The sequence below is a fragment of the Hylobates moloch genome, unplaced genomic scaffold (genome assembly GCF_009828535.3).
Source record: "Hylobates moloch isolate HMO894 unplaced genomic scaffold, HMol_V3 SCAFFOLD_7, whole genome shotgun sequence".
NCBI classification, from domain to species: domain Eukaryota; kingdom Metazoa; phylum Chordata; class Mammalia; order Primates; family Hylobatidae; genus Hylobates; species Hylobates moloch.
In genome coordinates this window covers 116,903,829-116,908,971 of record NW_026652282.1, presented here as the reverse complement: position 1 = coordinate 116,908,971, position 5,143 = coordinate 116,903,829, and the positions used below count along the sequence as shown (strand labels likewise).

Below are 5,143 nucleotides of genomic sequence, written 5' to 3'. Positions count from 1 at the left end.
TTTTATGCACATTCAAGCAAATACATAGATATTCCCTTTCAGCCTTTTAACACACAGCAGTATATAACACATTGTTCTACATCTTAGCAATGTATCTTGGAGATTGTTCTATGTCAGCAAAACACTTCCTTATTCTCTATTTTTTTACAACTTCATAGTGCCCCATGACATGAATGATGATGTACCATAAATTATTTAACTAGTCCCCTATTGATAAACATTTAGGTTGTTTCCAATCATATGATATTTTTAAATGCTGTAACAAATAACCTTGTACTTACTCATTTTTAAAAGTTTTTTTTTCAGACGTTTTCATGGGATCTGGAAGGCTAAAATTTACATATATTTTAACACTGACCAATCAACTTTTAACCTAAACACATCACACTTGAAGAAAGACGATTTATGGGTTATTGTTTATTTTCCATTAGTGAGATTGATGCACAGTAAATTATGTGTGTTATACACCCTCTTCAAAGCCAGACATCACATTTTAAAGTGTCCAATGCAAAGTCCTATCTAACATTAAGGATATGTGTGATTCTTCATGTGGATCTGCAGCAGAAAGCTGAAGATGATGTGATCTCTGGTACCTCCATTCAGAATACCGCATTGGTTGGCTGGATTGGAAAGAAGCAACTTCAGGAGACACTTCTTTGAATCAGTTCATTTGTTCACATCAACATTCACTGAGTGCCTACTATGACCCAGGTGCTGAGCTGGACCCTGGGGATACAAAGAAAAAGATGATAGTCCCTGCTTTGCCAGGAGCTTCCAGTTCGGAGAAGCTGACCAATACACGAGCAGACAGACAATCACAAACAGTGTGAAAAGCACCACTGTAGAAGTGAACACAGAATGCTGTGGGAACAAGAAGGAGGAGTACCTACACACCCAGGGGGTGGGGCGGGGTGGGGTGGGATAGAATGCATGTCTGCGAAGCCTCTCTAGAAGCAAAGACACCTGTCATAACTTTGCATCCTGTCTTGCAGCACTCCACTGACAAATCTCAACATTCAGTGTCCATCTGCTGTCCTTGGCCTTTCTAGTCTGGAATCTTCCATTGTTTTCCATTCTGCAGAAGTCTTCTAGTTGGTTATGTTTATTCTGGCACTCCAATGGCTCAGGAAGAGTAACATAGGAGGGGCGTGGGGATAATCACCTCCAGCATAGATGAGTGTGGTTGGGAATGGGGATGTTGAGTGTGTTGATCTGGTTTCTGGTATTAGTTTTCACAGTGTGACCAGAATCTTCATTCTCCCTTTCTACCAGATGCCTACCTCCATCCCAGGTCCTCAAGGTGAGCTTCCTTGGCACATATCCACTCCAGAGTTGTATCCTAGAGGCAGGATTCTGTCCCCTCGCCACTGCCACACACTCCCCACCCCAAACACAGCAGGAGAATCATGATTTGAAGGGAATTCTGGAAGAAATTTCTAGTCATAAGTGGGCCCTTGGGTGCTGCTGTAACCCTTGTATGACTCTAACACCTATTGCTGTGAGTTTAGCCAAACAAACAAACAACAACAAAAAAACCCATAAGTTCCCCACAGCATCTCTCTGTATATTCCAAAAGGTTCTCCCATTGATGTTTCCTATGGCAAGACTGTCTGAGGGGCCTTGTGGCTAACACTGAGTAGTCAATATCCTTTCAATAAGTATTTTCCCAGCATTTGGCAAGCACTAGGCTCTCTGATAGGTCTGAGAATCCAAAATGAGAAACACAGAGCTGCTAGTTAAGGAGATACAAAAGCCAGAGTGGACCACAGTGCACTGGGCAAGCATCCACAGTAGAGAAGTGCAGGGGATTTGGGGAGCATGCAGGAGTGAGGGTGAAGAGGTGACAGACTCAGGGAAGACTTCTTCCTGGAAGAGGAAGCCCTGAGGGAATTTTCTGGGTCAGGAAAGAATACATTCCAGGTGCGGGAACTAGCATGTGGAAGGACCCACAGGCTGGAACTCACGGGCTCGTTCTTCTTTTAGGGCTGCAGGCTTGGGATCAAAGCCTTCTTCTGGTCTCTGCATAGCACCTCAGGTTCTCCAGTCAGCCCTTAATGTGGAACATGAAATATCAGGTTTTTATAGAACAAAAATTTCCCTTTCTTCCACGGTGAAGGGTCTCAGGGATGGCGTGCTCTGCAGGTGGGCACATAGTTGGCACCTGTTTTCCTTCAAATATCAGCCTGACATGATTGAACATTTAAGACTTGTCTGTGTGGTTCTAGTCCAATTTTTAAACCTCCCTTGCTCTAGTCTCAGCCTGCCTTTTTTTTCTTTTTTTTTTGAGACAGATTCTTGCTGTGTCGTCCAGGCTAGAGCGCAATGGCGCGATCTCTGCTCACTGTAATCTCCATCTCCCAGGTTCAAGTGATTCTTGTGTCTCAGCCTCCTGAGTAGCTGGGATTACAGGTATGCACACCATGCCTGGCTCATTTTTGTATTTTTAGTAGAGACAGGGATTCACCATGCTGGCCAGGCTGGTCTGGAACTTCTGGCCTCAAGTGATCTGCCCACCTTGGTCTCCCAAACTGTTGGGATTACAGGCGTGAGCCACCATGCCTGGGCTCAGCCTGCTTTCTGCATCTCCCCTAGAGCTCCAGGACTTTAGTAGGCTAGCTCCTGGCTCCACTGCCCAGAAACCCCTCTCCACAGCCTTTCCCTGCCTACCCTGCAATTTACCTCTACCATGATCCTTCTTCTTGACTTAACTCATTCAGGGCTCTCTCTCTTTCCAACTTCTAACTGGTGTCCTCCAGGCTGCCCTCTTCAGTTCAGACCCCAGGCTTGGGCAATTTCTGTCTCTCTGATTCCTCCTGTGATCTGTTCCTGACAACCCCTTGGGGGCTGTTTGTGAAATGTGCCCTCTGCTTCTAACTCATCTTTTAGGTATCCTCACAGGAGACTGCGTTCTTAGTGGGTGCCTGACGCAGAAGACCTCTAGTTCTCCCACAGTGTCTTCTGGGGCCAGGCCCGCTGTTTCTCACTGAGGCTCGGAGAAAGGCAATGACTTACCATGGTCATGCAGCATGTTAGCGGCAGAGCTGAGAGTACCCCAGGCCTCCTGACTTCCAGCCCAGTAGTCTTTTCCAGGAATCAAGCTGCCTCTCGGAAGACTCAGGTCTTCTAGCCAGCATCAGCTCCCACCCACTGACTGCACTGTGCACCCATCTCTGTTAGCACTTCCTTCCTGAGCCACTTCATTAAAACTGAAGCTGGCCCGTCCAGGCTTCTGACTCAGCAGCCCGGCAAAGAACATCCAGCCGTGTCTGCATCTGATTAAGGAAACGCCAGGGGCAGGAAATATACTTTTTTTTTTTTTTCCTGGCTGAGTCGAGGGGTGCAAAAGGAGGTGGAGAGTTTCAGTAAAATAGTTAAGATTTGAGTAGAAGGTAATCTTTCAGCACAAGATGTACCACAGGGACCACAGGGGTGGAAGAGAAGGGCTTTATCAAAAGATTTAGGATTACCAGTTAAATACATTTTGGTACAGAAGTATATTTACTGGTTTAGAAGGACCCCTGTGATACACTGATAATGCAAATATCATGGCAGAAATAGGATGTTCCCCCCCCCTTTTTTTTTTTTGATGGAGTTCCACTCTTGTTGCCCAGGCTGGAGTGCAGTGGCATGATCTCGGCTCACTGCAACCTCCGCCTCCCAGGTTCAAGCAATTCTCCGGCCTCAGCTTCCCGAGTAGCTGGGATTACAGGCACCTGCCACCACGCCCGGCTAATTTTTGTACTTTTAGTAGAGATGGGGTTTTGCCATGTTGGCCAGGTTGGTCTTGAACTCCTAACCTCAGGCTATCCACCTGCCTCGGCCTCCCAAAGTGCTGGGATTACAGGCGTGAGCCATTGCAACCGGCCCAGTTCCAGTTTTGTAAAAATAAGTTGAGAGTGTCCCCAAAGTGCTTATGGGTAGTAGCTAAAATTTCCCCTCCATGCTCTGCACCCATGTTAATTTTTGCCCACAGGTAGGTAATTGGAAAACAATTACCACAACCTTTGATAGCTATTGTGGCATGGGTGTTCCCCTGTGAATAAGTGGAGTTGGGAATCTTTCTTCATCACAATGCCCCACGGTGAACTGCGCCATCTTGGTAAGCGTGGACCTGGGACAGTTTCCACTAGAGCACTTCCACGTAGAACTCAATAGCCCCTATCTTTGACATCAAGATGTTTTCTGACTGTGAGGAGAAGGACATCCTGGTACTCCTTGTCACAGGGAGGTTGATGCCTGGAGCCCTCTCTCTCCCCTGACATCGGGGAACCAACCGCATCTGAAGCAGTTTCAAATAAGCAGTAGGGTTGATATCTGTTCTGGGTTGAACAGTGCTCCCCTCCCCAAATTCAGGTCCATGTGGAACCTGTGAATGTGACTTTTTTGGGGGGACATACTTTGCAAATGTAATTAGTGAAATTAATATAAGGTCAAACTGAATTAAGGTGGGCCCTAATTCAATGACTAGTGATCTTATAAGAAGAAGGAAATTTGAGCACAGACAAACACAGAGGGAAAACCGCCATGCAAAGACAGAGGCAGGGATTGGAGAGATGTGTCTACAAGCCGCAGAACATCAAGGATTGCTGGCAACCATCAGAAGCTAGGAAGAAACAAGGAAAGACCCTCCCCTAGATCCTTTAGAGAGAGCATGGCCCTACCAACACCTTCAAGTTCAGACTTCTGGCCTCCAGGACTGTAAAAGAATACATTTCTATCGTTTTAAGCTCCCCAGTTTGTGGTAATTTGTTATGGAAGCCCTTGGAAACTAATACAACACTTCTGTAGAAGAAACTGGCTCCATCTTTTGAAATGCTGCTCCAATCATGAGCAGAAAGATGAACATAAGCAGAAAGATGTTGAACAGCAGAAAGATGTTGAACATGAGCAGAAAGATCATGAACATGAGCAGAAAGAACGTGAGCAGAAAGATGTTCATCAGCAGAGGACACACAGTCAAGCGGAGGAACTACATGGCTCTTTGATTATGCTCTACACTCATCTACATGTGCACACAGAAACAAGTCTGCAAGGTACCACAAGACTTGTGTCTGGGTGATAGGTTCTGGGGTATCTTTATCTTTTTGCTTTAACTTGTCTATATTTTTGAAGTTTCCCACAGTGAATATGTGCTACTTGTGTA

General features: G+C 45.8%; 1 long non-coding RNA gene across 1 annotated transcript; it reads right to left on the bottom strand.

Annotated features, from left to right (window-relative positions):
• Window positions 1–400: 400 nt before the first annotated feature.
• On the bottom strand, window positions 401–3,274 carry LOC116811413 (uncharacterized). The gene is made up of 3 exons (XR_004370461.1): window positions 3,013–3,274; window positions 1,951–2,050; window positions 401–726 (listed from the first exon to the last, which is right to left on the bottom strand). It is a non-coding gene; the product is annotated as an uncharacterized LOC116811413 (long non-coding RNA).
• Between the last annotated feature and the right edge of the window lie 1,869 nt (window positions 3,275–5,143).